Source organism: Phyllobates terribilis, unplaced genomic scaffold (assembly GCF_046119375.1).
Source record: "Phyllobates terribilis strain yellow unplaced genomic scaffold, ASM4611937v1 Scaffold_7__3_contigs__length_470593459, whole genome shotgun sequence".
In the NCBI taxonomy this organism is placed as follows: domain Eukaryota; kingdom Metazoa; phylum Chordata; class Amphibia; order Anura; family Dendrobatidae; genus Phyllobates; species Phyllobates terribilis.
Window position 1 is genome coordinate 336,168,040 of NW_027362767.1, and position 27,296 is coordinate 336,195,335.

Sequence of the window (27,296 nt, forward strand, 5' to 3'; positions counted from 1 at the left end):
TTTTTGGGGTTATCAGCAGAGTCTTTAAAAAACAACCAGACTCTGGAAGACCTAATAGTTGTACTGGCAACTTCCTTCATGTTGGTGTTATGGGGAATGGTTGCCTGCCTTCTGTCTACGGCCACCACACTGCTTCTTCCTGCCTGCTGGGGCGCAGGTGCTACGTCTCCCTCCCCCCTGTGTACTGCTGTCCTCGCTCTGCTTGTCCTCCTGCCAGGTTGGGTCAGTTACTATATCATCCACCACCTCGTCTTCCACTTCCGCGCCTTCGTGCTCCTCTTGACTTTCTGGCAATTGTGTCTCATAATCGTCCACTCTTGTGACACTTTCCCACCGTCGCCTTCGTGTGACCGTGCCTGCTCAAATATTTGGGCATCGCTACACGCGATCTCCTCTTGCCCCGCTTTAAGTGGACCGGGCGTGAGGCCCGAATTTATAAATGGAAAAGTGAACAGCTCTTCAGAATATCCAAGTGTGGTATCAGTTGTCTCTGGGTACTCAGTATGGTAGGAGGATGGAGGATCAGGGTGAGGAATATGCGGTCCAGACTCACGGCTACTGAGACTTGGGAAGACAGGGTGGTGGTGGTGGCTAAGTGACTGGAAGCATTATCCAATATCCAACCAACAACCTTTTGACACTGCTCTGGGCTAAATAGTGGTGTGCTGCTGTCCCCTAGAAATTGGGACAGGAAGATCAGGCGAGAAGATGTGGGTGTTTGTTGTGGCACAATTTCGGCTTACCCACGGCCTTGTTCTCGGCCTCTGCATGCACCATTACCATCACATCCAGTTCCCCGTCCCTTGCCTTGTGCCTTGCCCATTTTAAATGGAGGATAGTATATTCCACGCTCACTACAAATGACTGAGTTTGGAGCGAACTTATACGTGATCCGTGTGATAGAGAATACAGAGTTTTAATTTAAATACCTGGCCTGTAGGTAAGTAGTTTGACCAGGAAACTGCGGTGAATTGCTTCAATGACACACTAAAGGAAATCTTTAATGGAGGCCAGAAATGGCAGTATTTTCTGACAACGTATATGTGATCCGTTTGATGGAGAAAACACAGTTTTAAATAGCTGGATTTCTAGTGCTCTAATATGGAAAGGACCTGTCTGTATTCTGCAGTGCCAACAAACAAATGGCGCAGAAAAAATGGTGTTCTCTGGATTGCTTTTTAAGCAAATAATGAGGATTAAGATCCAAAGAAAAGTATTCCTGGCCCCTGAGACCTGGGCCTTTGTATAAAAATATCTAACAGCAGCAGAAGGCAGAATTGGAATGGAGCCTCTTGTGCTTAATGCACTGCAGTCTGCTATATACACTGCCTGCCTATGCATCCTGCCTGCCTGATATCTCTGCAGATAGATTAGACCTCAGAAGGACTGTTTGTTAAGATGGATATGTGTAATGTACGGTTTTTCTCCCTACACTACCTAATACACGATCAAATCTCTACCTGACACAGCAGCAGCACCTCTCCCTCCACTGTCTGATCCGGAGTGACTGTGATGAGCATGGCGGCGCCAGGTCTGATATAGACCTGATGATGCTGTGCGGCCAGACAATCACTGTTATGCCCACAACCAACATGGCTACGGCATTACAGTGCATGGCAGGCAATCCCTGCATGTTCATTGGCTCTCTAAAGAGCGCCAAACATGCAGGGAGGGGACCCGAGTTCCCGCCCAAGCAACCCGGAAATACCCGGCGAGCGCCAAGCATCTCGAGCAGTGAGATGCTCGGGCGAGCACTGAGCAATAGCGAACATGCTCGCTCAACACTAATTATGAACAATGAGATAAATTAAATACATAGGAATATGTATTTTTAGTCAACATGGAATAATTTAACAAAATTGTTGTTTTCAATTGCACCCAGCAGGCTAAGGATGCTGGTGTTACTAGTGAGATATGAGGCAGCATGGGAAATTCCCATACTAAAGCAAATAATAAAAGTTGGAGAATTTTCAATTTGCATCCAATATTCATAGGTGTTGCTTTCCTACCATTGCGTAAATACTGAGGCCTTTGTGGCATGCAAAAATATATGATTCAGTTATTGAATTACTATTCTACTTAGATCTGTAATATGAAATTTTCTTTGTGGCCAGGCACACATTAAATAAACAAAAAGTCCTTTTGCCAGTTATCACCACTTTGAATATTAAATACCAGAAAATCACAGTATGACAATAATGCAGACACATTATATCACCATGATGCTCAAATTCTGCCCATCACTGTGCCATTTGTCCATTAGTGACATTGCCATGGCTGTCAGGAATTGACTTCTATGGTTAGATGATCTGTCATCTTTATGAACAGCATATCTTCACATATCATTGTGAACAGAGTGATATTGTGCCAAACTGATACTTATGAATAATATGCAATTGGTAATGTATAGTAACTATAAGGAACATTTTATTATGTGATCCTTTAATAAACTTCAAGTGCTGTGTGCAGACTGCAATCCACAAATACTGTAGATGGATTCAATCTGGCACTTTTATATCACACTGTAAACTAAATGTTCACACACAGTGAGGTAACTATAGTCCTATAGGTCATGGTACAAAATTTGGATCACCAGCATGTTGGTCAGAAGTAATAATGTCCTTCTTCTAGGCCTCTATCCTGTAATAGTGTCCTCTGTTCTGGCCTCCAACCTGTAATAATATCTTCCATCCTGGCTCCCATACTGTAATAATTTTCACTGACCTGGCCCCCTTTCTGCAATAATGTCCCCCATCCTAGCCCCTTTTTTTTCATAATGTACTCTGTCCTTTCCCATTCCTGTAATAATGTCTCCTGCCCTGGCCCCTTCCAGTAATAATGTTTTCTGTCCTGGGTCCCAAATACAATATATATATACAATGTTCGCCATTCTGGAATAATCTTACCCTTCCTGTAATAGTGTACTGCCAGTAATGGGCACGCCAACATCAGCTGCTGGCATCTGGATGCATGTTCAGCAAAAAATTATGCAAATGTCCCAGGGAAATTAGTTCACGTTCTTACTTAAAACAGAACACACTAATATCTATCTCTAACAAGAAACACTTTTTAAATGTAATCATATACCTTAAATTAACAATTCACACTTCACTCAATGGTGCATTATCACAGAAGTTTTCCTCAAATGCATAGCAAAGAAATTTCAACCAGACAGACAAAAAAAAAACTAAGTACCGCATTTTTCTGACCATAAAAACACTTTTTTCCCCCTAAACTTGGGAGGAAAATGGGGGGTGCGTGTTATGGTCCAAACGTAGCTTACCGTGGAGTTGCGGCAATGGTGGAGTGGTATCGCAGGAAGCAAGGTCCCTCCCTCAGGAACCCAGTGGCAGCAGAAGCAGTGAGGTGCTGCGGGGCCAGTGTCAGCGGTCAGGCAGAGTGGAGTGCATTGCTTTTTAGGCAGCTGCGGCCTTCTTCCTGAAGCCGTGATCTACAGGGAAATAGTTTCCCGAGCCAGTGCATGTGCAGTCTGGGAGCTTGATGGCCATTTCCCTCAGGCCCACAGCTTCACAGGGGGGCGGTGGAGCGGTGGTCACGGGAGGCATGGTCCCTCAGGAAACTGGTGGCGGCAGAAGTAGAGCAATTCTGTGGGCCCTAAGTTGGAGAAAGGGGTGCCCCAGCAGCGGGGGGTTGCAGTGGTAGTTGAGCAGGATTGCAGGAAGCAGGGACCCTCCCTCAGGAACCTGGCAGTGGCAGTATTGGTGAGGTGCTACGGGGCAGGTGTCAGCTGTCAGGCAGAGCGCAGTGCATTGCTTTTCCGTGGCCATGGCCATCTTCCTGAAGCTGTGGGCCTCAGGGAAATGGCTGCTGAGCTCACAGTCTGCACATGTGCCTGCTCAGGCAACCCTTTACCTGTAGATCACGGCTTCAGGAAGATGATTGTGGCCGCCGGAAAAGCAATGCACTTCTCTTCGACACCTGCCCCGCCTCATCTCACCACTTCTGTCACCACCGGGTTCCTGAGGTAGGGTCCCTGCTTCCTGCGATCCCGCTTGACCATCACTGCAACCCTCCACTGCTGGGGCACCCCCTTCTCCAACCGTGGGCCCATAACATTGCTCCAGTTCTGCCGCCGCCAGCTTCCTGAGGGACCATGCCTCCTGTGACCCCCGCTCCATCGCCCCCCAAGTAAGATACCTATTCAGACTACAGGACAGACCCCTATCTTATAAAAAAATATTTTTTTCCTGTTTTCCACCCCAAAATTTGGGGTGCGTCTTAAGGTCCGGTGCTTATTTTAGTCTGAAAAATACGGTAACTGTCGCTTCTCTATAGGTTCACTTTATGCCTTGAACACTAGTTAGATATACTAGTAAATACATGTTCATGGGGGTTGTAATGTATAATTTATTACGGGGTGGTTTCTTTCATAGATGATAACTCTCAAATATCCAGGAGGCTTTCAGAAAAAGAGATTTCCAAAAAGATCCTCATCCATGGTTCGGGAATGCTTTATAATCAGACAATTCCCCGATGTTCAATCGAATATACATTAATCTGTGTACCTGTAAATTCTAAACCATTGATTGTAGTTGTAAGAATAAGAAGATTTTCTTGATTTAATTCTACATAATTTTCCAAATAATAACAGGAGATGCTGCACACAAGGGTGAACATCTTATTTTACTATCTGCATTTTATCTCTAGAATGGATTGATAAACAATATTATGTATCTGATGGAATTATGTTCAGGTTATTACTCAGACACAATAGCAATCTGCAAAATCATAATTATAGCTTTTATACTTTTATGTGTTTTTCTGTTTGATAACTGTAATGCATTTAATAATAATATTTTAGTTCTTCTGTCCATTCACAGATAAACCCAAATGTACTAAGTCTGGAAAAATTACTGACAGCAGTATTAGCCTCGATTCAAACACAGCGTTAGGCTAGGGTCACCATTGTATTTTTTCTCATCTGCGAGAATAAGGCTGATTATGCTAGTGACTCTCTAATCAAACTCTGGTCAGAGTTTGATCAGAGTGTGATTATAGTGTGAACCCACATTCTCAGATGAGGAGAGGATGAAAAAAAAATCTACAGCTTCTCCATTGTGTCAGTCCTTGAAAATTAGACTGCACTCAGATATCATCCGAATGCAGTCCACTTTTTTCCATGGACTCATTGACTTGCATGGCTGAGTGCGATCCGAATATTGGATGCAAATAAAGCATGCTGTGATTTTTTTCTTTAGACAGAGTCTGTCTGATAAAAAAAATCGGACATGTGCACGGCCCCATAAAATAACATTGAATGCGATCTGATGTTTTGTCAGATCATACTTACACTGAAAAATATGGTCATCTGCCTGAGCCCTTATGATAAGGTATCATATCAGAGTGTGGTGGGGGAGTATTACCAGTGTGAGGCTGTATCTCCTGGCATTCCACCCTCCCCTCAATTATCCACTGCCAGCAACTGCAGCCTGACACTGGTAAGACTTTCTCTCCACCCCCCTCTCTATGCCCCATACCTTACTCCCAATTGGGATTCCATTTTTGCACTTGCCATTTTACTCTCGACTTCTTTGGAGCACTTGCCTTATAAATTATTCATCTTGTGGCGGTGATGCTGTATGTTGGGTGGAACTACTGTCTACTTTCTATATGGTATACTGTTTATCAATTTCTAAAATTTTAATGTCATCTAATAAATAAACTTTTGTATATTCCTAAACCTTTGCACTCTGTCCTTCCTCCTAAATATCATGCAATAACTTCCCAATCAGAATTGGTTTTACTAGTGACTCAAGCGGCTCCCATTTTGGAGCCGTGACTCACTCTTTCTGTCATGTTACTGGCTAATTTTGGATTTAAGATTCATATTTGACTGTTTGCGCAAATTATACCGGGAAACCCAATTTGTAGAGAAGTTATTGTCTGTGAATTGAATGTCCCTTATTATGCTCTGTGGTCTCCAGATTTCAGAGCATAATAAATGTAAAACGTATAGAAATTAAAAAAATACTCATATTCACCTCAACCGCCCACCTCTTTGGCAGCCCCCGCTACTCCTCGGCTATTGTCTGGTCTTCAGTACCAACTTCACGTTGTATCCCTAGTATGATGTTCAATCAAGGCTGGGTCTCCCGGCCATTAGTAGGACCAGGAGCATGCACATTAAACTCTAGGACCTGCTTCTTGCCAGCATCCTAGAATGAATTATGTGCCAGAGATGCAACAGAAGTGCAGAGGAGCAATCAGCAGGCTGGAAGCAGCAGGAGTGGTTTGAGAGTTGGGCCATGAGGTAAGTTTTTTTCTTTTAAACCTTTTGCCAGCACTTTACTCTTCAGCAAGATGGTGTTCGTAGCTGACTGCCATTTTGTAGGATTCGCATGGAATGAATTACAAAAAATCTGTAGTCTCTAGCTTCTTGCAAAATTCGAGTAAAACTCAATTCCACTCGAATAAATTTGGCCATCTCTAATTACTTTTAGTCAACAGGAGAATTTGAAGTTTTTTGCACACTTAATGGTAGATTTATTATTGTTTTCCTATTGCTAAATTCTGACATAAGTATAAGGAAACAATATGGTATTTTTGGTCCAAATGCCATATTTATGAGTCTCTTGCATCATTATCTGAAAATTCTTTAAGCTTATAAAAGTTTCACATTGCTCGAGGAAGAGATAGAATCCTTTGGCAATACTTATAATTCTTTTTTTTTCGCCTTTGTGGGCATTTTCCTCAAGGCTGTATTGATTTTTTATTCTAAGGCAACGGACCTCATGACTTATGCTACAGAAAATTAAAATTAAGTCGATTAACAGTTTGAGTCAAGTCCAAATGTATCAAGCAATAGGCATACTGATGTAAAGTTCCCACGATGAGCTTTTGATGAGTTTTTTATGCTGCTTATTTTTGCTATGCAAAAGATGCAATGTCTTACAATTCTAACAAAGTGGATTTGATTTATAGAAAGCTTATCTCACTGCGCTTATTTTTACACAGTGTAAACTGACGTGTAGTATTGCTAAAATCTGTAACATTTCAAATTTCTCTTGCGCGCATGGTGAGCTTTATGAGTGAATTTTCCTCATAGAACACGTAAAACAACACTCAAAAACACAATGTAAAAATGCAAGTAACTAGAGATGAACACATTAATCTATGAAGGATCGAGTTTGAGTCAAATTCCTGAAATTAGCAATTTCAGGTGAAGTCAATCATTTTGGGAAAACCTTTCCATGTACCAATTCCCACTCTGCTAAAGCATCAGAGAGTGGGCTAATGTTATTTTGTGTTGCCGCATGGGCCTCCATATAATATCCTACAGGTAAGTACTGGAATATGACAACACTGGAGGATAATGGGTTCCTGGTTGCATCATGTTTTATGCTTCTCAAATCTTTGGTAGTTAATGTGCATCTTTTTTTTTCAACGCGTTCTTGGCAATCCTGTTGACTATTTGAAATGAAACCTTTGATGGTTTTATGACAACAACTTAATATTTTGGCCGATTCAAACGTGCTGCATCTCTCTGTAGGACTCCTAACAATTGTTGACTTTTCAGAGACAATTACATCTCTGTTTGCCCATTTTGTCTGAGGAAAACAAGCTGCCTAATAATTCTGCACACCTTGATAAAGGGTATTACTATTCTTAGGCCGCACCCTCCCTCATTACACAAATATACTGTACATCACCTGATCTGCTTCATCCAATAGGCATTCAAGTTTTTACAGCTTGGAGCTGGAAAATCTGCCTAAAATCATAACATGGTCAAAATTCTCACTTGCCTAATACTTGTGCATAGTATGGCCACCCTCTGAAAAGATGGACCACCCCATAGAAATATTGGCTATTTCATGAACAATTAAAGGATTAAACTGTGAGATTTAAGATTTTAATCCTGGTCAAGAGGACTGGCCACTGTATCCTTTAAATTTGACAGTGCTTAATTTCCACTAGGAACTGCTTCAAACAAGTGACATACTCTTTCTTTCTGTCTTTCTTTCTCTCTCTCTTCCTTTCTTTCTTTCATTTTTCAAAACCTGAAGTGGGAAAGAAAAAGTGCTCAGAACACTGAACTTTTTCCAATATAGTGGTTTTACAATAGAAATGAATAGGAAGAGTTTTTTTAAGCATTTCTCCCTCTCTTTTTGTTTATTTCTTACTTTCTTTTTTTTCTTTGTCTTTCTTTCATTCCTTTTTCTTTCTTTCTTTCTTTCTTTCCGCATTTCTTTTTCTCCCTTTCTTTCTCTTTCTCTTTCATTCTCTCTTTCTTTGTTCCTTCTTTCTTTTTTCTTTCTTTCTTTCTCTGTTTCTCTCATTTCCTACGTATTTCATTTTCTTTCTTTCTCTGTTTCTCTCATTTATTTTTTCTCTCTTTGTCTGTTTCTTCTTTCTTTCTTTTTTTCATTTTCTTTCTCTTTCTTTCTCTGTTTCTCGTTTCCTCTTTCATTCATTTTCTTTCTCTCTCCCTTTCTTTCTCTCTCTTCCTTTCTTTTTTCTTTCTTTCTGACTTTCTTTCTCTGTTTCTTCTTTCTTGTCTTGATTTGTTTCTCTCGTTTTCTCTTTCTTTCATTTTCTTTCTTTCTCTCATTCTTTTACTTCTTTCTTTCATTCTCTCCTTCTTTCTTTCTTTCTTTCTTTCTTTCTTATCTGAAATGGGAAAATAAGTGCTTAGAACTTTTTACCAGTAAAGTGGTTTTACGTTAGAAATGAATAAGAAGAGTTTTTTAAGCATTTTCCAAGCAATTTTAGGCAATTTTTAGTTCTGTAAGTATATAGCCTCACAGTACCATGATGACTGGGTAGGCCCAGTATAATATTTTAACATAGCTGTTCAAAATTAATATTTATATGTCTTTTTGGTACTCTCTTTTAGAATTTTCTCAAAGATGTAAAATAGTTTACATTGGTCAACGCCTACATGAATTGTAATAATGATCATTGTTTGAGTATACAGTATGTAAAGTAATTTCCTATCTGAACTCAGAAGTTGAGTCCACTCCATATGTGGCAGATAACAGTTGTGCTACACTGTCTCTAACAACAGTGAGATGTCGCTGTCCATGTTTATTAATCACATGATCATGGGGAACTAATTGGTTAATATGGCCATAGGGGGACTGCTGAATGCCCCCATAGCTGCTATCTTGGTACGTCTATGAAGCCCAGGAACATGCTAGGTTTCATAGGAGACAATTATTTACACTCAATACTGCAACATATAAGCCCTCATTGTGGGCGCAGAGTTGATGTGTGAGGTTGGATTAGAGGTGGAAAGAACAAGCATGGAGAATCAATACAGTACAGGCACACATAGTATCCAGCATAAGATTCCACTATAATTAAGTGTGGGAGGGGTTGGGAACCATGGATTTTGGGTCAAAACTGCTGATGCAAAGCCTTGGGGCTCAGCACAATAAAGGAATCTCATAATTGGGGATACCCAGTGCTGGTGCAGACATGATGGCATGTTTAAGGGCGTAAAAGCTATCAAGAACATCTTTGGACAAATGAAAGGGTAACTTAATTGAATTGTAGAGAGGCTGCATGTGTGAAGCTGCATTAGGGATCCATTATCAACAAGCAGACTAGGCCCAGAAAGGTACGAAGCGGATTGACAGTTGTCGGGACAGAAATGGATTGTATTGCCTGAATGCGATCAGGAGTGAGGTGCCTGGTAGGTCCATGCAGGCAGTGACCCAAAAAAACAACCTTTGCTTTACAAAATTGAAGTTTATCCTTTAAGGCATTACATCCATTTTGTGCTAGAAACTGCAGGAGACTTAGGGAAGCAGTCCTATAGCTCTCAGCATCTGGTGCACAAATCAGTAAATCATCCACATACTGTAACAGCACAACTGAGGACTATGTGGGGATCCAGTTATGAAGGACTGACTGCAGTGCTGTTGAGTATTGTGTTGGGGAATTTTGTGCACCCTGTGGTACCACTGTCCAAGCATATTATTTTCCCTGAAAGGTAAAAGCAAAAAGATATTGACAGTCTGAATGTAATGGTACAGAGAAAATAAGAGTTAGCAAGGTCAATGACTGTGCACACTTGCGTGTTTGCTGGGATTTGTGCCAAAATGTTATAGGGCCTTTAGACGATGGGCGTGATTGACTTTGTAGCTTTATTCACTTCTCTCAAATCATGGACCATCCTATAAGTGGAGGGCTGGCCAGGGGTGTTTTTTTCTTGATTGGATAAAGGGGCATGTTACAGGGAGACTTCATAGTGATCAAAGCACCAGCCTGAAGTAACTGAGTGATATATCACATCCTCCTGTGCTGGGGAGAGAGGTTACTGAGGGAAGCGTGGTGGTTTGACTCCATTCTTCAATTCCACTCTAGCGGGGGCTACTGGAATCCTGCCAATTTCTACTTTTCCCCTAGCCCATAGACTGTCTGGTACTTCTGTCAGTTGTTCTTCATTGTACGTCATGGAATCTAAGTCAGGGAAAGCAATCATGGCTTGTACAAGACAATTTTTTTCTTAATTTTGGAACACTTCTATTCCCAATGACCCATTGGGTCAGAATTGAAGGGAGGTTTTCAATGATTTTAAAATGTCGGCCTCTATGATGTTTTTGAGAGAGTTGTGGCTGACTAAAAATATTGTTAGAAGCTTGTGTTGGGGTGAGATGTGCAATGTCATTGGCTTAATCAAATAAGTATTTTCTGGTTTCCCCTCTATGCCCACTACATCAAAATAGTCATCAGAAATGTCCAGTGGATCAACATTTTATGCATGCACCATAGATTTGGCTGCTCCAGTATCAATTAAAAAATCTAGTGGTTTACCATCCTCCTAGGCAAAAGTTACCATAGGCGTCGGTCCTGGATTGTCAGGGACCACTAGGGGGTGCATGCATACTAAATTGCCAACTTCCTATAGCTGCTGCTGGGCAGATGAAGGGTGAGGAGGAGGGGGCACATCTGTGTCTGCGTGCAGCTTTGGTTGTGAGGGCAGCCTACAATTTCTTTTCATGTGCCCTGGTTTGCCAAAGTTAAAGTAGATTACTGGCATACGTCTATAGTTCCCATCCGTGGCTGCCTGGAAATTGATTCCTATCCTTTGTCCACCTTACCTTATTCCTCTGGCATTAGCGTGGGTGGATTCTACTCCCTTTGCAACTTTTACAAGATCTTTTGCTGTCATCCCCCTCCATTCTGGTTGGGACAATAATAGATCTGTCCTGATCCTATCATTGAGTCCATCAACAAACGCTGAAGTCAGTATTTTCATCTCTAAAAGATTAAGAGCTGAAAATCCCATGTCCGACCAATCCAACTGCAGTCTAGCAAAGTATTTTTCAACTGTTTCGTCCTTTCCTTGTGTAATGTCAGTCAAAGTCACGGATTGTTCCATCTGTTTTTCTTCCACTCACTCCATTAGTTCGCAAAAGTCTTCCCCACTTTCTCTCTTCAGATCATGCCCGACGTAGGTTAGTGTTCGAGTGTTGGCAGTCACATAACTTAAAATGATGTGTCCCATCACATCTCCTGCCTTTGCTTTAGTCAAAGCTTTGAAATCTCTCCAGGTACAGTTATAGGTCACTCGTATCTCCTGTAGGGAGCTATTTTAGCATGGCAAGCTGGTCCCCTGGGCTCCATGGTCAGTATTCAGGCACCCTAACCTCTCTTGTGTCACCCCTACCCCACAGCGGTTTTGGTGTCTCAAAAGAGGTCGAGGTCTCACCCTTTATCTCTCCGTAATCTATCGGATGTCCCGTCTGATCCAGGGTAGTCATTTTTGCAGCAGTGGGGGAGAAAACGTCTAGTCCACGCTGTGGGGAATCTTTTTATGCCATGGGTCTTGAGGGTACATGTGGGCAGTACGTCCAGTATTTGTCAGTTATGCACCTTTTGCCATCTTGTGTCGAGGAGCACCACAGGCAAAGCAAATGTCTCTACAGTTTGGGATCTGTTGTCCACAGTTGCAACATGTCCATCCTACAGGTCCATTGAACGAAGAAGGCACCTGAGGAGTAGGGCTGGCAACAAGACTACTCGGGAGTGGAAGTCAGCTGAATTGTTTGAGGGTCATACACATGATAATACTTATTGCCTTTCTTAACTTCCTTGTAACCACTCTTCATCACATCCTTTGAAACTTTCAACCAACCCTTGGCAGTGCCTTCCAAACCGTGATCTTTCAACCAACCACTATTATTCTTTATAAACCTTTCCCATTTAACTTCACTTAAAACACCACTCGATGGCATTCCTGCCCTTCTCAACCAATTTCCACATTTTTCCACTGCACATTTTCCTTCTCTGCTCTCAACTACAGTATCTGATATGCGGTTCCAACAATTTTTTTCTCCTCCCCATCTTCTTCTTTCTGCAGGTTGTTTCCCATCTTGCTCGCTCTGATTTAATAATGCACAAAATCCTCTTCTGACTTTGATTGCAAAAGTACTACTTTATTCTGGATTCTTTACTTGAGCACAAAGTGCTCTTCTGACCTTGATTGCACAATACCTTTTGATTCCAGGCTCTCACAGCAAGGCAAACAGTTGCGGGCTATGGCCCCCTATCTCTCCCCTTTCACGTCCTACCTAGGAATTTAACTCTTTAATTCCATCTGGTTCAATGGGGATCAGAAGGAGGTGCTTTTACCCTTTGCTCACAACTAATGCAGAACTTCTATGGGGTGGGAATCACCAGCTCAACTATTCTTTTACATACTTTACAGACCAGCCACAAAAAAACATTGCTAGTGCAGTGAAAAAACAACACATTCAAACAACAGCTATCAACTTCCTGTGAGAACAGCGTAATTTACTCAAACATCAAATCTTTTTATATACAATAAATGACTTGGACTTAGTATACAACTCACCTGGTCTTGGAAAACATCACCAGGAAAGAACAAATAAATTGTAAGAAATAGTTTCTTACCTTGCTGTTTGTAAGCGGCGGCTTTATCTGTCCATTCCAGGAGACATCAATCAAAAGTAATCCGAATGGGAGTAGTTGTTGTCCGGTCCCTGTTCTCGGGCACCAAATTTACTGTGGGTGCAATGGGCCCACCAGAGTTGATGTGTGAGGCTGGATTAGAGGTGGAAAGAACAAGCTCGGAGAATCAATACAGTACACACACACACGTAGTGTCCAGCATAAGATTCCACTTTAATTAAGTGTAGAAGTGGTTTATATGCCCCTTGGTTTGAAAGGGCTTTTTTTCCAACAACCATGAACTGGTTTGTGGGATTCAGAGATAGTTGTGTCTAAGTGTCTGGTTCGATCCAGAATTTCAGGGACTTGGAATGTGTAGGGGGAATGTTTCTGTGCAAAAGTTCTGCGTGATAGATTTTAGAGCATAAAATGGGAGCTGAGAAGACAAAATGGATTCTGATTTCCCACAATTCCCTCCTTTTGTGATTCTTGAAGGCTGAAAATGTTCCTGTGCCCGTACTTCAGGGGCTAATCCATCCTGCCGGACTTATTATTTAGTCCACTCCATATGTGGCAGATGACGGTTGTGTTACACTGTCTCCAACAACAGTGAGATGTCTCGGTCCATGTTTATGAATCACATGATAATGGGTAACTAATTGGTTAACATGGCCATTGGGGACCTGCTGAAAGCCCCCATGGCTGCCATCTTGGTACATCTATAAAGCTCGGGAACATGCCAGGTTTCATAGGAGACAATTATTTACTCTCAATATTGCACCATATAAGCCCTCATATGAAAGAAAAATTAAAAACATTATGGGTCTTGAAAAATCGTGACAAAATCCAAAATTATTTTTACAAACAAACTAATTTGTTTTCACAATTTAAGTAAAAAAAACTGTAGACACTATTATACCTGATACTTTTATTGGTCTAGACTCTCCACCTTTTTCTTTCTTTGGTGTGTCTTTGATTGTTTTTTATTGTGTGTATTTATCTGTATATGTCTTTATTAAAGCTTTGGCACATTTGGGCTAAGGGTATTTTTGTCTCTTATTGGTGTCTATAAGGTTCTTTGCCCTAATGACTAATTGGTGTGTAAAAAAAACTATGGAAGATCATGTGTCCAGGTCATTGTTACCATCCAATGAATGCTGTAAAAAAAACACAAAGAAAAACAAAAAAGACAGAATTGTATCTTTTACGCCGTTTTATGCCGCTTCATTTATTTTTTAAGTTTCTCAACACATTTCAATTGAACTTAAACGCTGTAATTCAATGCTTCAACTCTACTCTTAAAAAAGCCTTCATACGGCTATGTTGACAGAAATATAAAAAAAATGTTCAGAATATATGTAAATATGTAAGAAAATGTAAAAAGGGCAAAGCAAGTAAGATTAGAAGTTTTTTTTTCTTTCTCTGTACTAAGTGGAAGCTTGAAGAGTGACATTGTGTGACAAATGGAAATAACCTTGAGTACAAATGTTTTTATTCAACTAAGACCAGACACCATTCCACTTAGTAAGATGTATAGAGCAAGTACAACACTGAGATGCATGAATAACATAAATTTTTACAGTATTGACATGAAAGTGTTAATGTATGAATTAATGGGTGATATATTTTTCCATCCTTCTGCACGCCGTAGGAAACGTTTTATGCTTTTATATTGACATTGAGCTTGCTGACTGAACAGTGTCTGACAAACTACCAGTGTGTTGACTGCTGAGCTGTTTTATGAAGAGAATATTTCCTGTGCACTGCATTTCTGAGATGAACATTGTAGTTTTGATCTATTTTTTTTCAAATAAAATGACATTTTTTTAAACCATAAAAATACATAAAAAATGGGGTCTTACATTAAGGGTAGGCTTTTAGGCAAAAAGATGTATAATGTGCAACAATTGTTTTTTTTACTGCAATACACTGTTTAGAATATTAAAGCAGACTACACTTATCTATACCGTAAATGAAAAGCATGCAGGCACATATCAATTTAGATATCCCAATTGCATGGTGCCTAAAACACATTTTAGGCTATGTTCCCACAATGAACTTTTGGTGAGTTTCTGACGTTGTAGAATTTCTGCACAATTTCTACACCTATTATGTAAATTAGGTTACTGGCAGTTTTTCAATACTTTTTATGTGCAGTTTTTAACATGCTTTTTATCGTGTTTTTTTTGCTGCATTTTTTGTTTCTTTTTGGTGTGTCATGCTTTAAATAAAGCTGCTTTGTTTTTAAAACTTCCTGTTATTTGGCCTTAACAAAACTGTATTGATATTCTTAGGTGCTGATTACATTTATTTTAGATGCAACAGGCATCTAAGGAAACATTACATGCCACAGTCAATAACATTGTATACAGTTGTGCTCAAAAGTTTGCATACCTCGGCAGAGTTTTTCCTTTCTTGGCCTTGTTTCAGAGAATATGAATGATAACAAAAAACCTTTTTCTTCACTCATGGTTATTGGTTGGGTGAAGCCAATTATTGTCAAACTGCTGTGTTTTCTCTTTTTAAATCTTAAATGACAACCAAAAACATCCAAATGACCCTGAACAAAAGTTCACATACCCCAGTTCTTAGTACCGTGTATTGCCCCCTCTAACATCAGTGATAGCTTGAAGTCTTTTGTGGTAGTTGTGGATGAGGTTCTTTATTTTCTCAGATGGTAAAGCTGCCCATTCTTCTTGGCAAAAAGCCTCCAGTTCCTGTAAATTCCTTGGCTGTCTAGCATGAACTGCACGCTTGAGATCTCCCCAGAGTGGCTCAATGATATTGAGGTCAGGAGACTGAGATAGCCACTCTAGAAACTTCACTTTGTTCTGCTTTAGCCAATGACAGGTTGACTTGGCCTTGTGTTTTGGATCGTTGTCATGTTGGAACGTCTAAGTACGTCCCTTGCGTAGTTTCTGGGCTGATGAGTGCAAATTTGCCTTCAGTATTTGCTGATAGCGTGCTGCATTAATTTTTCCTTCAACTTTTACCAAGTTTCCTGTGCCTCTGTAGCTCACAAATCCCCAAAACATCAGCAATCCACCTCCGTGCTTTACTGTAGGAATTGTGTTCCTTTCATCATAGGACTTGTTGACCTCTCTCCAAATGTAACGCTTATGGTGGTGTCCAAAAAGTTCAATTTTGGTCTCATCACTCCAAATTACCCAGAAGTTTTGAGGCTTGTCTCTGTGCTGTTTAGCATATTGTAGGCAAGATACGTTGTGGCATTTGCGCAGTAAAGGCTTTCTGAAAACACAGTAGTTTGACAATAAATGGCTTTACCCAACCAATAATCATGAGTGGAGAAAAAGTTTTTCTGTTATCATTCATATTCTTTGAAACAAAGCCAAGAAAGGAAAAATTCTACCGGGGTATGTAAACTTTTGAGCACAACTGTAGATAGTTAGAAAGAGGGTAGGTGCTCTTTCTATCCCCCACTGACCCTTGTGACTTAATCTTGGGTGCCAATGATTTGTTATGGTGGCCAGAGCAATTTTTTACAAGGATGCCTGTTAGTCTCACAATGAGTATCAAAAATTGCAAAAGTACACTTTTTGCTTGCCTCATTCCCTAAATAAAGCTCCATTGGAAAATAAAAACTGTCATGATCATGTAAAAAACAATGCCCGTATTGCCTGTATCATGCTAGTACCAGTGTACACAATATTAACAGATAAAGCCTAATCCTATTTACATGCTTTGTGCTTGGCTAAAAGGAGCACTATAAGCATTACTGAAAATCCTCAGCTCAGCATTAAGTTTTCCTGCCAAAAGTCTGAAATTCCATGTGTAAATGTGTACATGATAATGGTAATTATTGTAGCTCTAGCCTAGCCAAGATTCCATCACATTTAATAACACTGTCATCATGATTTCTGTGACGACTCTGCGTTTCTGCATTTTTTTTAGTAAAAATTGATAACAAAGAGATAAAACAGGTGGGGAGGATTTCTGTCTTCTAATCACTAATAGGAAAATTACATTAGAAGTGTTTCCCAATCATGGAAAAGGCATATCGCTAGGTTCTGCCATCACTTTCTGATTGTGGTAATCTTATGTCTATATTATTATTAATTATTATTATTATTTACTATTATAGCGCCATTTATTCCATGGCGCTTTACATGTGAAAGGGGTATACAAAGCACAAACAATTACAATAATTTTGAACAATACAAGTCAGAGACTGGTACAGGAGGATAGAGGATCCTGCCCGTGAGGGCTCACAATCTACAAGGGATGGATGAGGATAGGGTAGGTGAGGGTAGAGCTGGTCATGTAGCGGTATGGTTGAGCGAGGGCTACTGCATGTTGTAGGCTTGTTGGAAGAGGTGGGTCTTTAGGTTACTTTTGAAGATATCCATGGTAGACGAGAGTCTGATGTGTTGGGCTAGAGAGTTCTAGAGTAGGGGGATGCACGGGAGAAATCTTGTATATGATTGTGGGAAGAGGAGATAAGAGGGGAGTAGAGAAAGAGATCTTATGAGGATCGGTGGCTGCGTGCAGGTAAGTACCAGGAGTCTAGATCACAGATGTATGGAGGAGACAGGTTGTGGATGGCTTTGTATGCCATGGTTAGGGTTTTGAACTGGAGTCTCTGGGTAATGGGGAGCCAGTGAAGGGATTGACAGAGGAGAGGCTGGAGAATAGCAGGGGGACAGGTGGATTAGTCGGGCAGCAGAGTTTAAGATAGCTTGGAGGGGTGCAAGAGTGTTACAGGGGAGGAAGAGCAGGAAGTTACAGGCATCGAGGTGGGAGATGATGAGGGTGTACACTAGTGTTTTTGCAGATACGTGGTTAAGGAATGTGCTAATCCGGTAGATATTTTTGAGTTGGAGTTGGCAGAAAGTGGAAAGGGCATAGATATGTGGTTTGAAGGAGAGATTAGAGTCCAGGGTTACCCCGAGGCAGTGTTTGCAGTGTGTGAAGAATAAAATAGAGGCTATTATTAAGGTTCTGTTACTGTAATATATCTCAGATCAATTAAATCAGTCACAGTAAGTGGATATATAAATACAAAACTTTCCTATATTGATATAATCTTTAAATTAGTATTCACAGACTGAGACTATCACTCCAATTCTCAATCAGCTTGCACACTGACAATAGTACAACATAATCAGTTTAGGCCTTTTTCTACCCATAAGTGGAATGAACTGTGTGTTATGACTTCTTATACTTGCTGTCACAGTACTATTGTAGGATCTCTCAGGGCAAGGGGCTCCTTCCTTATCCCTTACACTAGGGGCGCCCTAGTGAATCCTTGTTCCCCGGATTCCCTGGAAGGTGGAGACGACAGGGTCACGTGCCTTGCTATGCTCTTGACTTATCTTTATCTGTTCCCTCCCCCACCTAGGAAGGTGTGAGACCAAAGTGTATAGGAATACATTAACCAGACAGACAATGGAAGACAGACAGGGATAAATGAAAACTGCAATCACAGAAAATACACTCACGAAACAACCAAGTGGAACACAGGGGTGGGTAAGGTAGGTGAAACCAAATAGGAGAGGATGAGGATAAACATAAAAACAAACTCCACGCAGAAATCTCCAGAACAACTCTCCAACTTCCAACTTCAAAGGTCAAACAAGTCCTCCAACTCCAAACCAGACAGAATTAACTATAACTGGCAATTCCCAAATGCCAGTGACAAACATATATACCAGAGGGGAGTGTCCAACACAGAACTGCTGAGGAAATCCATGATGGAGAGCTCCAGGAGACCAACTGACCTGATTACTCCTATCAATGCCAGAGCAAAGAAAACCTGCAGTGTTTAGTATGATGGTGAAGCACTTCTAACCAGTACAGGAGTTCGGATAACCAGACGCTGTGATCTTCTGGCCCTTCTCTGTTGCAGTATCCCCAGGACACTTGCAAGCATAAAATTGCATTCCTTTGCCGGCTTCCATCATTTATACTGACTGCGATAGCCTCATTAATGACTGTGCTACACAGCGTGATGTGAAAGCTGCAGCACATTTTGGGAAACCTGTTTTACCGGGCCTGACTCCATTAACTAGCTCTCTGAGTCTTCACAAGTGAGTAAAATGTCGCTGGACATTTTTTTGGCTAATCCTTTCAAATCGAATTGCAAAATGTTCAATCTTTGGAAATATAGATTCTTTGAGAATGGTGGCATGAGGTTAGTGTAACACTTGTAACTGAATTTAATCTGATGGTTTGTGCAGACATTGTTTAGTTTGAGATTAGTGATGAGCGAGCATTAAAATGCTTGGGTGCTCATTGCTCGGGTCAAGCAAATCGTAATTCTCTGGTGCTCGACCTGAATAACGAATCCAATGTAAGTCAATGGGAAACTCCACCATTTTTCCAGCGGCCTCCCCCGGAGGTCTGGAGGAGGCCTAAAAATTGGTCAAGTCAATGAAAACAGTGCTCAAATGACATCAGCATGGGGAAGACCCCTCTAAGCATGTCAGACTCCCAGGTCACTGCTGTGAACAATGTTGTCAGAGTATTACGCCACTTTTACAGACTGACAATAAAACATACAAAAACTAAGCAAAAATGGATTTTCCTGGAAAAAATGTTAAGAAATATTCTTTCCAGGGTAATGACATATATAGGGCAAAATAAATATTCAAAAACAAAAATGCTCCTCCATGCCCTGGGCTATGTTCACACGTAGAGTTTTTGATGCTTTTTTGCACTTTTGCATTTCTTTCAGTGGTAAATACATTCACCAGTAAATGTAATTTTAACATTTTACTACCTTATCTGGCCATGCGATGTGTGAGACATGATCAGACACATCCAGAATGAACACTCATTTACAGCTGATAATACAATCTAGCACCTGTCCCTATTTTAAAAGCAGATAACAGCGTTGTCAATAGGGAATAGAATATTTTTTTTTTAGCACGGAGTATAATACAATAATCCCTAACAAGATGCCTGTAAGACGCTATCCCAGCTGCTATAAGTCACCCATATATGAATGTCAGATAATGTAGTACAATAGAAAATAGAATTTAACTGGATGCGAAAAGGTTTTTTTTTGCTACGTTGCACCACCAAACTGTGAAGAAATGCAAGCAACGATGTCTGCTTTCATCATTTTCTAATTACAGATCACTGTTAAATATTATGAATCAGTCAACGAGCGCATAGAAAAAATCTATCAAGTTATGATTTGTTGTAGGGATGTATACAACCAGAATGAACATTCATTTCCAGCTCATAATACCATCAATCCAGTGTTATCAATAGGGAATTTTTTTTTTCAGCACGAAGTATAATACAATAATCCCTGATAAGATGCCTGTAAGACGGTATCCCAACTACTATATGTCACCAGTACACAAATCTCAGATAAGAGAGGTAATATAGTACAATAGAAAATAGAATTTAACAGGCTCCAAAGAGGTTTTTTTGCTACGTTGCACCACCAAACTGTGAAGAAACACAAGCAACCCTTTCTGCTTTCATCATTTTCTAATTACAGATCACTGTTAAAAATTATGAATCAGTCAATGAGTGCATGGAACATATCAATTAATCCACTGTGGAAGAAATGTATTCGACAACAGTTAACACTCATCTCCAGCTGATGATACCTTGAACCTGTCCCTATTGTAAATGCTGCTAACAGCGGTATCAATAGGGAATAGAATAGTTGTTTTTTTTTTGCTGTACCCAGTATATGGCAATAATATCTGGCTGGATTGATGTAATACGCTATCCATACTGCGATAGCTCACCCGTAAGCAAATTTCTGATAAGAGAGGGAATATTGTAGAATATAGAATCAATTTGAATTGGCCTTCCCATTATTAAGGCGTGGGTCTCCTATACTGTTATTGCATACGGTACAGACCAAAAGTTTGGACACACCTTCTCATTTAAAGATTTTTCTGTATTTTCATGACTATGAAAATTGTACATTCACACTGAAGGCATCAAAACTATGAATTAACACATGTGGAATTATATACTTAACAAAAAAGTGTGAAACAACTTATGTCTTATAGTCGAGGTTCTTCAAAGTAGCAACTTTTTGCTTTGATGACTGCTTTACACACTCTTGGCATTCTCTTGATGAGCTTCAAGAGGTAGTCACCGGAAATGGTCTTCCAACAATCTTGAAGGAGTTCCCAGAGATGCTTAGCACTTGTTGGCCCTTTTGCCTTGACTCTGCGGTCCAGCTCACCCCAAACCATCTCGATTGGGTTCAGGTCTGGTGACTGTGGAGGACAGGTCATCTGGCGTCCACCCCATCACTCTCGCTTCTGGTCAAATAGCCCTTACGCAGCCTGGAGGTGTGTTTGGTCTCATTGTCCTGTTGAAAATATGTCTTATATTCTAGGTTCTTCAAAGTAGCCACCTTTTGCTTTGATGACTGCTTTGCACACTCTTGGCATTCTCTTTATGAGCTTCAAGAGGTAGTCATCGGAAATGGTTTTCACTTCATAGGTGTGGCCTGTCAGGTTTAATAAGTGGGATTTCTTGCCTTATAAATGGGGTTGGGACCATCAGTTGTGTTGTGGAGAAGTCTGGTGGATACAAGGCTGATAGTCCTACTGAATAGACTGTTAGAATTTGCATTATGGCAAGAAAAAAGCAGCTAAGTAAACAAAAATGAGTGGCCATCATTACTTAAAGAAATAAAGGTCAATCAGTCCAAAAAATTGGGAAAACTTTGAAAGTGTCCCCAAGTGCAGTTGCAAAAACCATCAAGCGCTACAAAGAATCTGGCTCACATGAGGATTGCCTCAGGAAAGGAAGACCAAGAGTCACCTCTGCTTCTGAGGATAAGATTATCCGAGTCACCAGCCTCAGAAATCGCAGGTTAAAAGCAGCTCAGATTAGAGACCAGGTCAATGCCACACAGAGTTCTATCAGCAGACACATCTCTACAACAATTGTTAAGAGGAGACTTTGTGCAGCAGGCCTTCGTGGTAAAATAGCTGCTTGGAAACCACTGCTAAGGACAGGCAACAAGCAGAAGAGACTTGTTTGGGCTAAAGAACACAAGGAATGGACATTAGACCAGTGGAAATCTGTGCTTTGGTCTGATGAGTCCAAATTTGAGATTTTCGGTTCCAACCACCGTGTCTTTGTGCGACGCAGAAAAGGTGAACGGATGAACTCTACATGCCTGGTTCCCACTGTGAAGCATGGAGGAGGAGGTGTGATGGTGTGGGGGTTCTTTGCTGGTGACACTGTTGGGGATTTATTCAAAATTGAATGCATACTGAACCAGCATGGCTACCACAGCATCTTGCAGCGGCATGCTATTCCATCCGGTTTGCGTTTAGTTGGACCATCATTTATTTTTCTACAGGACAATGACCTCAAACACACCTTCAGGCTGTGTAAGGGCTATTTGACCAAGAAGGAGAGTGATGGGGTGCTACGCGAGATGACCTGGCCTCCACAGTCACCAGACCAGAACCCAATCGAGATGGTTTGGGGTGAGCTGGACCGCAGAGTGAAGGCAAAAGGTCCAACAAGTGCTAAGCAACTCTGGGAACTCCTTCAAGATTGTTGGAAGACCATTTCCATTGACTACCTCTTGAAGCTCATCAAGAGAATGCCAAGAGTGTGCAAATCAGTCATCAAAGCAAAAGGTGGCTACTTTGAAGAACCTAGAATATAAGACATATTTTCTGTTGTTTCACTCTTATTTGGTAAGTGTATAATTCCACATGTGGTAATTCATAGTTTTGATGCCTTCAGTGTGATTGTACAATTTTCATAGTCATGAAAATACAGAAAAATCTTTAAATGAGGTGTGTCCAAACTTTTGGTCTGTACTTTATATATGTTATAATACCCCCAGTGGCACTAAAAACCCATCTCTGACAAAACGCTTGCAGCCAGGACCTCCAAGGTGTAGAGAGCCAGTTCCTGCCCATGTCCAGGTTGGATACCCAATAGATGCTAGGCACAGAGGAATCACAGAGGACGCTGGTACATTCGCCAAGGTAGTCCTTCGACATCTTCCAAAACTTTTCCGTCCTTGTCAGAGTAACCTGTGCAGGGCCTGGGCATTGGGAGGGTCTGAGAAAACTGTCCCAGACCTTTGACAGCATTCCCTTGCCTCTTCTGTATCTACTTTGTTTCTCCCTTCCCTGTACTCCTTGGTTGTCCAAAACACTGTGACCTCTGGCGCCATTGTTGTCAGATGGGATTTTTTTTAATAATTCTTCAACAAGGGCCATCTGGTACTGCAACATAAAACATAGGAGGTGGTCTCCTGTACTGTTATTGAATATGTAGCCATTTCAAGGACTGCTCAAAATTAGGACACACTCAAATACCCATTTGAAGAGTCATAGAGGAAGGGTTCATTAAAAAAAATGTTCCCATTATAAAAGAGTGGGTCTCCTACACTGCTATTGCGTATGCAGTGACTGCAAGGGCTATAAAAATTAGGACACACTCCAATAACCCTTTCAATATATGTAGAGTTGGGCCTCATTAAAAAAATTGTTCCCATTATTAAGGAGTGGGTCTCATATATTGGTAATGCCCATGAACTAAGTGCATGGGCTGAAAAACATCTACCCCTGGGGGGTATACATGAACAAAATGTATTGATGAACATACTGTATAACATACAGAATGTTAGAGGTAGGCCTCGAAAAATATTTCCTACGGGCATAATAAAAACACCCTTAATAAAAAATTATGTGTGTGTTGCATGATGGTCATCCTGTTGATATGGTGGTGGAGGATGAGGAGAAGGAGAAGGGTGACATAAAATAGACAAAATAATGAGTCGCATACCCATGTCTTGGTGTGAAGAGGTGCATGGGAATAGACCCCCCAAAAATAACCACTGTAGTTGACTTTATGTTCTGCTGCTATCATCCGGTGGTGCCAAGAAGTCTGGCCCAATCCAGCCCTTGTTCATTTTGATAAGAGTCAGCCTGTCAGCATTTTTAGTTGATTGGCGGATGTGCCTATCAGTTATAATACCCCTGGCGGCACTAAAAACCTGCTGCGACAAAACGCTAGCGAAAGGGCAGGCCAGGACCTCCAAGGCGTAGAGAGTCAATGTATGCCATGTGTCCAGCTTCGATACTCAATAGTTATAAGGCACAAAGGAATCATGGAGGATGCTGGTATTGATAGCAAGGTACTCCTTCAGCATCTTCCAAAACTTTTCATGCTGGGTATGGGGAGAAACCAGCATATAATGGCAGGCAAAGGGAAGGGTGTCCTAAAAGTAGGGGAAAGGGGAGTGGAGACCCCTAAACAGCTCAAATTACAAACTCTGTCTCCCCTATGGACCTAATATAGGTTCTGCCCCTATTGCCGAGGAGCAAACCTGGCCCTTGCTAACCCTAAAGCTAGGCCCTAGGTAGGGAGGGGGAGGGGTGAGCACTAGTCAGCCCCACTGCAAACTAAAGTTCACAGAAGGGAAAAGAACAAGGGATTACACTTAGGTTCAAGATGACACCTGAGAGCACATGGCAACAATCTAGAAGGGAACTCAAAGAAAAATCTAGCCGACTCCTAGAATTTCTGGCCTGAATAGATAAGAATCACTCTATCACCAGCAACTCTCTGGAGAGCTGAGTGTATTGAAGGATACAGCAAGGGCATGCTAATTAGCAGCAGAAGGTGAGGATCACCGCTGGGTCCTAAAGGTAGAATCATTAAGCAAGGTGAGGCTCACCCCTGGGTCTTAAATGGAGAGGGTTTAGATAAAGTAATGAATCACTGCACTTCCTATACATGGTGCTCGAGCAGGGTCCAACGCCAGTAGGCGTATGATGTAAAACTCGGCACTCAAGGTAAATTTTCAAAAATGTAATAAGCCAGTAAATCAAGAGTGTTTAAACAGCAACGTTTTGGTCATATAGACCTTCATCAGTACACTGTACAATAATAGAATCAAAAGAAAACAAAATAAATAAATTGTGTACGAAAATTACATTTCAGTCATGCATATTTTCTGATACCTCAAAAAAAATTGTATGTTTGAGGAGTGAAATACTGTACATAGAATAGACTTAGACATAAGTTCAATTCATGGAGGTCACAGTAACAAAGCTGTAGTAAGCTTCCATAAAAATACATTTTATGGCTAAAGGAAAGGAGGGACCATAAAGGAAAAGGGAGTAAAAAAGGAAGATACAGGAGATATAGGAGTAGGAGGAGTGTACCTGTATGGCTGTGTGATAAGAGGAAAAATGTGGGACTCAGTGCCTCACATACATGAAGTTATTCTGCAAAATAATATAGTATCAAGTAAGTGTCCAAGATGTTGTTGACAGCCCCAGAGAGGTGAGAGGTAAACACCTACCAGAAGGTTTAAGTTGAGGTGCCTCTTTGATGTCTGGTGTCCTAACGCGGTATCCACCGCTTGTTAGCATGTGGCACCATCAGTGAGAAGCACCCGGAAGTCATAAAAGCCGGTCAGAGAGTGGGTGTGCGCAGACCGCGGCCAATAGTAAAATCAGCGCCCGCAGCATAAGTGACGCGGTTAGTTGCTAGGTAGATTTGGTTAAGTCATGTGATCACTGTATTGCGTTCCATACAAGAGGAAATGTGCGCTCCAAGGTTGTATGCGTGCCACCAATGCCAGTGCCTGCGTTCCAAGGCTGTATACAACTGAGCAAGTGGATATAGGTGGATATAGAAGGCGGAGTGAGGTGAAAAAAGGAGTTCCTTATCAATAGGACCAACAGGAGAAATGTATGATGATCCCCAAAGGTGAGAAATGGGGTGGATAACAATAGAATATTAATTCTGGGTCTATAAAAGAGAAGAGAACATGTCATTATTTTTTTGAATAAATACATAATACACTGTTAGTGCATATAAGATACATTGCATTATGGATAAAGACAATATTTACAATGAGAATATCTCAAATTCCGCAGTAAGGTCAAACAGCTGACCCCCAAGTCAAACAAATGATAGCAGGTCCTATTCCCTATTTAGGCCTTTTGGAGCCAGGATCTGTAACTCATGGATCCAAAAGACCTCCCTATATTTCAAAAACCGGACCCGATCCCCTCCCTTCTCAGTGGGGGGACATGTTCTATCACCTGAAATTTCAATTGTGACACATTGTGGCCTGATGAAATTAAGTGGTGTGGGACTAGTAGCAGGGTTTTCTTGCACCTGATTGTGGATTTATGTTTTGAAATCCTTTCCTTCACAGGTAGCGTAGTTTCCCCTACGTACAGGAGGCCGCATGGGCATTTAATAAGGTATACTACGTAGGACGCGTCGCATGTGGTAAAGTCCCTAATCAAATATTTTTTGCCTGTGTGGGGATGACAAATCTGGTTGCCCCTTTGTACTTTATTACAATGTCTACATTGTAGATATGGAAAGGTTCCCGTCCTCTGTGTCTGTAGGACCCTCTGTCTCCTACTTTGTGTGGTGCCAAAATCCGCACCAGGTTGTCCCTAAGATTAGGAGCCCTTGGAAACATGGGAGGAAAGGATGTGAAAATTCCTTAATATGGGGGAATGCGGTGCTCAGAATACACCAGTGTTTTTCACATCCTTTCCTCCCATGAGGCCTTTTGGATCCATGTGTTACAGATCCTGGCTCCAAAAGGCCTAAATAGGGAATATGACCTGCTATCATTTGTTTGACTTGGGGGTCTGCTGTTTGACCTTACTGCGGAATTTGAGATATTCTCATTGTAAATATTGTCTTTATCCATATTGCAATGTATCCTATATGAACAGTGTATTATGTATTTATTCAAAAAAATAGTGATATGTTCTCTTCTCTTTTATAGACCCAGAATTAATATTCTATTGTCATCCACCCCATTTCTCACCTTTGGTCATCATACATATCTCCTGTTGGTCCTATTGATAAGGAACTCCTTTTTTTCACCTCACTCCGCCTTCTATATCCACCTATACCCACTTCCTCAGTTGTATACAGCCTTGAAACGCAGGCACTGGCATTGGTGGCACGCATACAACCTTGGAGCGCACATTTCCTCTTGTATGGAACGCAATACAGTGATCACATGACTTAACCAAAGCTACCTAGCAACTATCCGCGTCACTTATGCTGCGGGTGCTGATTTTACTATTGGCTCCAGTCTGCGCATGCCCACTCTCTGACCTGCTTTTATGACTTCCGGGTGCTTCTCACTGAGGGCGCCACATGCTAACAAGCGGTGGATACCGCGTTAGGATGCCAGACATCAAAGAGGCACCTCAACTTAAACCTTCCGGTAGGTGTTTACCTCTCACCTCTCTGGGGCTGTCAACAACATCTTGGGACACTTACTTGATACTATATTATTTTGCAGAACAACTTCATGTATGTGAGGCACTGAGTCCCACATTTTTTCCTCTTATCACACAGCCATACAAGTACGCTCCTCCTACTCTTATGTCTTCTGTAGCTTCCTTTTTTACTCCATTTTCCTTTATGGTCCCTCTTTTCTTTTAGCCATAAAA